The 9077-nt window shown below is 32.7% G+C and overlaps 1 protein-coding gene across 1 annotated transcript in view; it reads left to right on the top strand.

Annotated features, from left to right (window-relative positions):
- Window positions 1-2312: 2312 nt before the first annotated feature.
- Window positions 2313-9077, top strand: part of LOC143066872 (uncharacterized) — a 74277-nt gene continuing 67512 nt past the window's right edge. Inside the window, exon 1 of the mRNA XM_076239683.1 lies at window positions 2313-2409. The gene's annotated coding sequence lies outside the window, so the exon portion shown is untranslated. The remainder of the gene's footprint in view (window positions 2410-9077) is intronic.

Raw genomic sequence — 9077 nt, 5'->3', positions numbered from 1 at the left:
TCAAAATAACTCTTGAAATTAAATTTTAGACAAGTTGATTTTCTTTTTTTTTAGGTCTGAAAGTTACGCTTTTATTGAAAAACGCCCATATAGATGATGTTCTCTCACTATATAGTTCAACATTTGGTGACTACGTTCAACGCATCTCATATTACTTATTATACCATTAAAAAAAGGATACAACAAATACTGTTAAAAGTCTGTCTCATATCTTGACTTGCATCTAGAAATTGACAACGAGTTTTTTTTTAACAAAACTTTACGACAAAAGAGATGATTTCAGCTTCCCAATTGTGAATTTCCATTTCCATTTCTATGTTTTAACAATCCAGTGGCGACTGCATACACCTAGTACATATTTTCTATCATGATTTCCTCGATAGAGGGTTGTCGTTCACAAGGAGGAAATTAAACCAAGACTTCCATGTGGTTCAGATGAAATCATCCCTTCGTAAGTTTTACGGACGCCATCGCAAGTTAGTTGACCGTTATGGAATACTCTTTTCACAGATGATAACGGATATGTTCACAATGTCGTAACTGCAATCCCGCCCACTTTTCCCTAATGTGACATACCGAATAAGAATTACTACCGAGATTGCACTAAAATGAGCAACACGACGGGTGCCCGTGACATGTGAAACCCTTCCGGAGCACATGAGATAACACCAAGTTTTTTGCGGGATTCCTGTTGCTGTCTTTGGTGTTCTATGTTGTGCGTTGTGTACTATTGTTTGTCTGTTAATATTTTACTATTTTAAGCTCACCTTTCCTAAAAGGAAATGTGAGCTTTTGCCATCACTTGGCGTCCGTCGTCGTCGTCGTAAACTATTTCAAAAACCTTCTCCTCTGAAACTACTGAACCAATTACAACCAAACTTTAGCTGAATGATCCTTAGGGTATCTTGAATAAAGATTGTGTTTTTTTTTCCATTTTGTGAAAAAAAACATGGCCGCCATGGCTAAAAATAGAACATGGGGGTAAAATCAGTTTTTGGCTTATATCTCAAAAACGAAAGCATTTAGAGCAAATCTGACATGGAGTAAAAATGTTGATTAGGTCAAGATCTATCAGCCCTGAAATTGTCAGATGAATCAAACAACCCATTGTTGGGTTGCTGCCACTTAATTGGTAATTTTAAGGAAATTTTGCAGTTTTTGGTCATTATCTTGAATATTATTATAGATAAAGATAAACTGTAAACAGCAAAAATGATCAGCAAAGTAAGATCTACAAATAAGTTTATATGACCAAAATTGTCAATTGACCACTTAAGGGGTTATTGTCCTTTAATGACAATTTTTCACAATTTGTTCATCATATTTGCTAACTTTAAAAAATCTTCTCCTCTAAAACTACTCAACCAAATTCAACCAAACTTCAACTGAATGATAAGTAGGGTGTATAAAAATAAAGTTTGTGTTTTATTTTCTATTTCGTCAAAAAACATGGCCGTCATGGCTAAAAATAGAACACAGGGTAAAATGCAGTTTTTTGCTTATATCTCAAAAACTCCAGCATTTAGAGCAAATAAGACAAGAAGTTAAAGTATTTATTAGGTCAAGGTCTACCTGTCCTGAAATTTTCAGCCGAATTGGGTAACTGGTTTTTCAGGTATAATGCCCCTGAATTGATGATTTTAAAGAACTTTGCAGTTTTTGGTTATTATCTTGAATATTATTATAGATACAGATAAACTGTTAATAGCAAAAATGTTAAGCAAAGTAAGATCTACAAATAAGTCAATTTGACCAAAATTGTCAATTGACCCCTTAAGGAGTTATTGCCCTTTAAAGACTTTTTTCACAATTTGTTCATCATGTTGACTTACTTTAAAAAATCTTCTCCTTTGAAACTGCTGTATCAATTTCAGCAAAACTTAACAAAATGATTTTCAGAGTATCTAGTATAAATTTTATATTTTATTTCCTTGTATGTCAAGAAACATAGCTCCTATGGCTAAAATAGAACATAGGAGAAAATGATTTTTTTTTGCTTTTGAAGAAAATAGGACGATTCAAAGAACATTTAAATAAATCGAAAAGCCAAAATAATCATTGATGAGAGATTTAACCAAAAAAATTAAGGTGAGTGATTCAGGCTCTTGAGAGCCTCTTGTTATCTATGGCATTGTCAGTTTGTTTTCGACTGACGAGTTTAAATATCCCTCCTTTATCTTTCGCCTCTCATTTTAACATAATTCAAACCTTATACCTAACTATGCATTGACTGCTCTAATTGTTTGTACAGAAACTGAAATAATAAATCAAATAAATATACACTCTTGTGACGTTTATGCTCTCTGTTTTAGGAAATGCCAGAACTTTCACGTTGACATATGACCAATGTTACCTAAGCCTGCAACTCTCATTCCAAAAATGTCATACAAATAACTACCGTGAGTAAAAGTAAGTAAACTTTGTTGTTATTTATAATTCATATTATATCTAGATAATTTCAATAAAAGCATAAAATAAACCAAGTCAATCTTAATTACCTATAAATATGATGTATTCACAGAAATAAATGAACTGTGAGGTATATATAAACGTCAATGAGACAAAACTAACTACGAAATTAATTACCAACAGTTTTCCCAAAAGTAAAATTCTTATTTGGAAAAGGATTCTACGACATGAGAAGCACAGTACATGTTTTGTTATCCCAGTAATAGATTACCTTAGCCGTATTTGACACAACTTTTTGGAATTTTGGATCCTCAATGCTCTACAACTTGTTTGGCTTTATAAATGTTTTGATATGAGCGTCACTGATGAGTCTTATGTAGACGAAACGCGTGTCTGGCGTTCTAAATCATAATCCTGGTACCTTTGATAACTATTGTTATAGTTTTTGAGATAAACTTTACCAGGCTTTATTATCATTTTGATGAAGACCAACTGTGCTCCTTTTATCACAGATTGTTCCTTTGCTGATATAAATGACTTTTTAATTTTCGAGGTTAAGCTTTGTCAAGTAATATTTGTTCCGCATAACAGAAATTCACCTGGAAACTTAAACAATGCCATTTTATCTGTTACGCTTAGAACAAATAGCCTATGTCATTTTAGCTCACCTAGAATAAAAGACTAAGTGATCTCTTCTCATTACTTGGCGCCTGGCGTCCTTTGTCAACCGTCGATCTTCGACCGTCTTCAACTGTCGTCTTGTACTTCATCCGTCGTCTGCTAACTTTTATAGAAATATTCCCTGAAACTATTGGAATATATTTAATAAACTTAACCCCCATCATCACTTGGGTATATAGTTTTGAATAAACAGCTGCGCCATGAACGCATGATAGCCCGTTGTCTTGTGTGAAAGTTTTATGCAATAATCATGAATAGTTTCTGAGAAAGTTTTGAGCAATAACCATATATTGTTTTGGGGAATTACAGGGCATGTGACCCCCCTCTTTTTTTTTTATACAAAAAACTAAATATCACTAAAATGAAATTTTGAATAAAAACCAAAAAGTATGCAGATCTTTAGATTAATATAACAGAGAAGTGTGTAAAGTTTTAAGCAATAGTCATCAATTGTTTTTGAGATACGGCGTGACATAAAAAAACCTCCCCTTTTTTACAAAATACTCAATAACTCAAAAATAAAATTTTGAATCATAACCAAAAAGTATACGGATATTAAGATTAATATAACAAAGAAGTGTGTAAAGTTTTAAGCAATAATCATAAATCGGTTTTGAGATACGGTGCGACATGTGAAAAAAAAACTAACCCCTGTTTTAGTTACAAAGTGCCGTAACTCAAAAAGTTTAAATCTTACTTTCACTAAAAAGTATACAGATCATTTGACCATCATAAGAAACAACTATATTAAGTTTCATTGAATTTGAATAACTCGTTATAAGTTACGGTGCGACATGTTTACGCCGGACAGACAGACGCACGGACAGACAGACTGACTGACGGACGGACGGACGGACACCAGACATTTGTATACCATAATACTTCCCGTCAAAATTTTGACGGACGTATAAAAATGTGTCGTATGATATTGCCTTCCAACCAAAATGGCCGACATGACTAGAAATAGAAATAGGTGTAAAATGAAATTTTTAACTTTTGACTCGGTACAGTTTTTTTTCTCATGTAGGAAGTGGTGGATTAAACTTGTTTTTAAAGCTTTAAAACTTTACCAGTTTACAAATATGCGAAATAAACTACATAGCAAAACAGTTACGGAAATTATATGCAGTTAATTATTCGCCCACCGACGAAGTCGAAGAGGACTTTAGGTTTGCACTTTGTCTGTCTGTCTGTCCGTCATTCCGGCAAATCAGTTTTCTTCTTCATGCTTGAAGATATTGATTTGTTATTTGGTTAAGTGTTTTCTCATGGCAAGTCACAGATCAAGTTCGAATTTTGTTACGGTCTGATGATTTTGTGCAGAGTTATGGTCCTTGGACCGTTAGAAAATTCACTCAAATAATCAGTTTTCCTCATATTTTTTTCGTTATGCTTGAAGGTATTGATTTGAAAATTGATATAGTTTTATCATGAAAAGTTGCAGATCAAGTTTGAAATTGTGTCCTTGTCTGATGATTTAGTGCAGATTTATGGTCCTTGGAAAAATAGTTTCCAACACTGTTTTTGTGATGCTTGAACATATTGACTTGATATCTGTTATCTGTTATCCATGATAAGTTATAGATCATGTTAGAATTTTTAACCGGTAGGCCATGCAATACTCACAAAATGCTTGTTTTATTCAGATTTCACCAATACGATCCCTTATTAAGGTCTTTCCTCTCCGCGAGGAAAGACCTTATTGTTTTTCTGTTTTTTTTTCTTTTTTTTTTTCCTTCCAGCATTTGTTTGGCACGCCCTCCTACCGCTTCTATTGGAATTATCAATACCAAATTTGAACCATCGATAGACCTCATCATGAATTTTTACCAGATGAACTTTTGTAGGATTTCATCATCCCCTTTAGAAGTTATCTCCCTTTTATTGATTTTTTCAACATGGCCCCCCCCTTAAATGTTTTAAAAGATATCATGACCTTATTTGGACAATAGTTAGATCTCATCATGATGTATTACCATATGAGGCTGCTAAGGATTTCATCATTCCCTATGAGAGTTATGTCCCCTTGAAGCAATTTCTTTCTTTTGCATTTTTCTTCAAAATCATTCCAGATAGAATCGATTTGAAAATGGCAGCATGTACAAATACAGAAGGGAATGTTTATCAACATAACAATTAATTTGTTACTAAGCCTTATAAGGAGTTATTCCCCTTGAAAAATTGTGTTCAATTTTAGAAACGTTGTATTTCAAGAACCGGAAGTCATAGAGACTTGGGACCTTCACCAATAATCTTTATTTCATGTGACCTTTAATATGCAGTCAAGGTCAAAGGTCACAGAGTGCAAAATAAAATTACGCCGCAATTTCAAGCTTACATATTAGGAAAACGATAAGACTTTGCTGCATACATACAGCGTATAAAATGTTCCTCTCGACGAGCTCTATATTTTATATAATAAGCCCAAAAATGTCCGACCGTCTGTTCAAAAGTTACAACGGGATGATTCTTTAAAGTATATCATTTTGTGTATATCTTTTTAAAGGTAACATATATCAACCTACTATAAACTGCAAAGATGATCAGTAGTTCAAGACCTTCAATTTGAGGTCAATGTCAGGTCATGATGAAATTTCCCCTTGACCTTCACATTATACTATGACCTTGACCTTGTGATATTTGAAAGGTCAAGTGGTCCTGAGTTGAATGGTGATAGTCCCATGTCTCTACGACTTCCGGTTCTTAAGTTTGGTATTGCATCATATATTTGATGATTAATTATGACCTTGGTGAACTTTAAAATTGTCCCAATTCTTTTTCTATAATGTTGTCCTTCAACTGTAGATCATTTATCATTTAACAGATTTGAGATATCTATTGTCGTTTTAGAGATAATGCATTTTGAAATTTTGCGAGCGGGGGCATGTATTTCTGAATCAAGAAGAGCTTACCACTTAAAATGTTTTAGAAATTGAAGAGGTTAACATAGTTATATGTTTGCCCAAATACCAAAAACATTCCATGGAAAAAAAACCACCAAAAAATCAATTTGAAATTTTCAAGTTTTGCATTGACTTTGTAAGTTTCATAACTTCTATTTATATAGTTGATATTGCATCATTATTTGCACTTTGTCAAATGGGGTCATCTGATATATCAAATTGAAGGACTTAATAAACTCTACTTACAAATGAAAATTTTAAACCCCCTTTTCATCCAAGGGGGACGGGTTGGGTGATTTAGTGCAAACATTTTAATTTCTCAGATGGTAAGGTTGTCGCATATCAAATGAAAGAACATAAAGCGTACATTTCAAATTTCAAATTGACGTCTCCCAAAAATGGGCTCGATGGGGTCATTTAGTGCAAAAAATAAATTTTCTTTTAAGATAGGGTTGTTGTATATCAAATGAAAGGTCATGATGTGTACATTTGAAATATCAAATTCCCGACCTCCAAAAATTAATTGGATAGGGTTATTAAGTGCAAAAATCAAACTTTCTAGAACATGGCGTTGTTCCATATCAAATGAAAGCTCATCTACTCTATGTTACATATATCATAATTCCAATCTCAAAAATGTAGGCGGATGAGGTCATTAAGTGTTAAAAGCAAAATTTCAGAAGGTATGCTTGTCGTATATCAAACGAAATGTCGTACAAAGTACATTACGAAAACATCACTTTTACAAGAAAGACCTTTCAATTGTTTTACAAACAATTGAGATACTAGTTAGATGTGTTTGTTTTTTGGTTTTTTTTTTATTAAAGAACAAATTATTTCTTTAACTTACCCATCATTAATTTATTCATGTCTTTATTCTACTAAAAACTTGTTTTATTTTTTGAAAGGGCGAATTTGCAATTAAAAGTTCAATAAAACATCGACCATTGATCTTTTGTGCGGGAGTATTTTTATACAACAATAAACAAAATTTGCGTTCGTATATGGTATCATGTCGTCGTCGTTGTCGTTAGCATCGTTCTAAGACACTTAGTTTCCAGACAATAACTTACGTTTACGTGAATGGATCTTTCTGAAATCGTACCACAAGGTTCCATTCCAAAATAAGGGAGGTTTTAAATGATTTTGGGGGTAATGGCCTAAACTGTTTAGGAATTAGAGGCAAAAAGGGGCTTAAAACAATATTTTTCTAATACTTTGTATAAATTACATATTTCTTGACCAATTTCAATGGAGTTTTATTCTTGAATTCTTGTGGTTCTTAAATATGCCGAATCTAACTGTGTTTTAAGTTTTTGAAATTTGGTCCCCGTTTTAAAATTTGTCCACATGAGGTCCAAATGGTCCAAAATTAAACTTTGTTTGATTTCATCAAAAATTGAATTATTGAAGTTCTTTGATATGCTGAATCTAACTGTGTTTTAAGTTTTTGAAATTTGGTCCCCGTTTTAAAATTTGTCCACATGAGGTCCAAATGGTCCAAAATTAAACTTTGTTTGATTTCATCAAAAATTAAATTATTGAAGTTCTTTGATATGCTGAATCTTAAAATGTATTTAGATTTTTGATTATGGGCCCAATTTTCAAGTTGGTCCAAATTGGGGTCCAAAATCAAACTGTGTTGATTTCAACAAAAAATGTATACATCATCATGCTCTTTAGAACTTATTGTTTCCATAAGGAACAAGTACTAAGATAATTGTTGCATTTGAAATAATAATTACAGTATAGAGGAAAAAACTAAAACTGATAGATTGTACACATCAATGAAAAAAGAACAACAATATTTCACATTTTGACAAGAATTTTTTTTTATTTTGCCCCCAATTTGGACCAACTAAGAAAACCGGACCCACATTCAAAAATCTATAACCCTGTTGAATTGTACATATAAAAGAGTACCAATAATTATTTTTTTTAGTAAATCAGACAAAGTTCAAATTTGTACCATTGGGACAACACGTCAATGTGCACCAATTTGAAGACAGGCCCATAATTGAAAATATAAAAGCGATTTATATTCAACATATCAAATACTAATAACAACAATAATTGATTTTTTGGTGAAATCAAACAAAGTCCAATTTTGGACTCTTCAGACCTTAATATGGATTCGCATTGTAATTGGTGAATAAAATCAGCTATTTATATACAAACTTTTGCAAAAGTTTTGCTTTTGGTCTCTTTTTCCTAAACCGTAACGGTCAAAACCTTTAAATCAATGACAACCTTCCTTGCTAGGTGTAAAAGCTCTTGGCTCAACTAAATAGAGATTAATAGACTTCTACTTTAAGGGGCACATACTACGAGATAAAGAAAAAAATAAAATATTATTTCCAACCGGCTTTTCGACGAAAAGGTCTGTTATTGATTTGGGAATGTACGGCGGGAGACGTGCGGTCGGTCGCACGGCTGACAGCAAAATGTTGTCCGTGCATTTTCTCTTGAACTGTTCAACTTAAGCTTTTAAGATTTTCATATGTTGTTACTGACAACAAAATGAAGGTGAAGTTTAATAATGGCGATTTTAACTTTTATTGTTCAGGAGTTATGGTTCTTGAAAGATGGAAAAATGGCGTTTCCAGTCGTGTCCGTTCATTTACACATGAACTGTTCAACCAAAGCTTTTAAAATTTTAGTTTTGTGTTACTGAAGACAAAATGGAGGTCAAGTTGAATAATGACGATTTTGACTTTTACCGTTCAGGAGTTATGGTTCTTGAAAGATTGAAAAATGTTGTTTCCAGTCATGTCGGTGCATTTACTCTTGTATCATTCAATCAAATGTTTTAAAATTTTAATATGTTGTTACTGATGACAAAATAGAGGTCATATTTGATATTGACGATTTTCACTTTCACCGTTCAGGAGTTATGGTTCGTGTGATGTTGAAAAATTCTAGGACACAAATAAATGTTAATAAGTTTGCTGACTGTCGCTCTGACAGCCTCTTGTTGTTTGTTCAATTATTAATGAAAGTAAAAAAAAAGAAGGGAAAATTCGTTTTTAGCAGTCAGTTTGGTTAAGTTTTGTCAAAATAAGCAAACAAACAGTGCTAATGAAT

Source organism: Mytilus galloprovincialis, chromosome 3, assembly GCF_965363235.1.
Source record: "Mytilus galloprovincialis chromosome 3, xbMytGall1.hap1.1, whole genome shotgun sequence".
Taxonomy (NCBI): Eukaryota; Metazoa; Mollusca; class Bivalvia; order Mytilida; family Mytilidae; genus Mytilus; species Mytilus galloprovincialis.
This window is presented reverse-complemented; position numbering and strand designations above follow the sequence as displayed.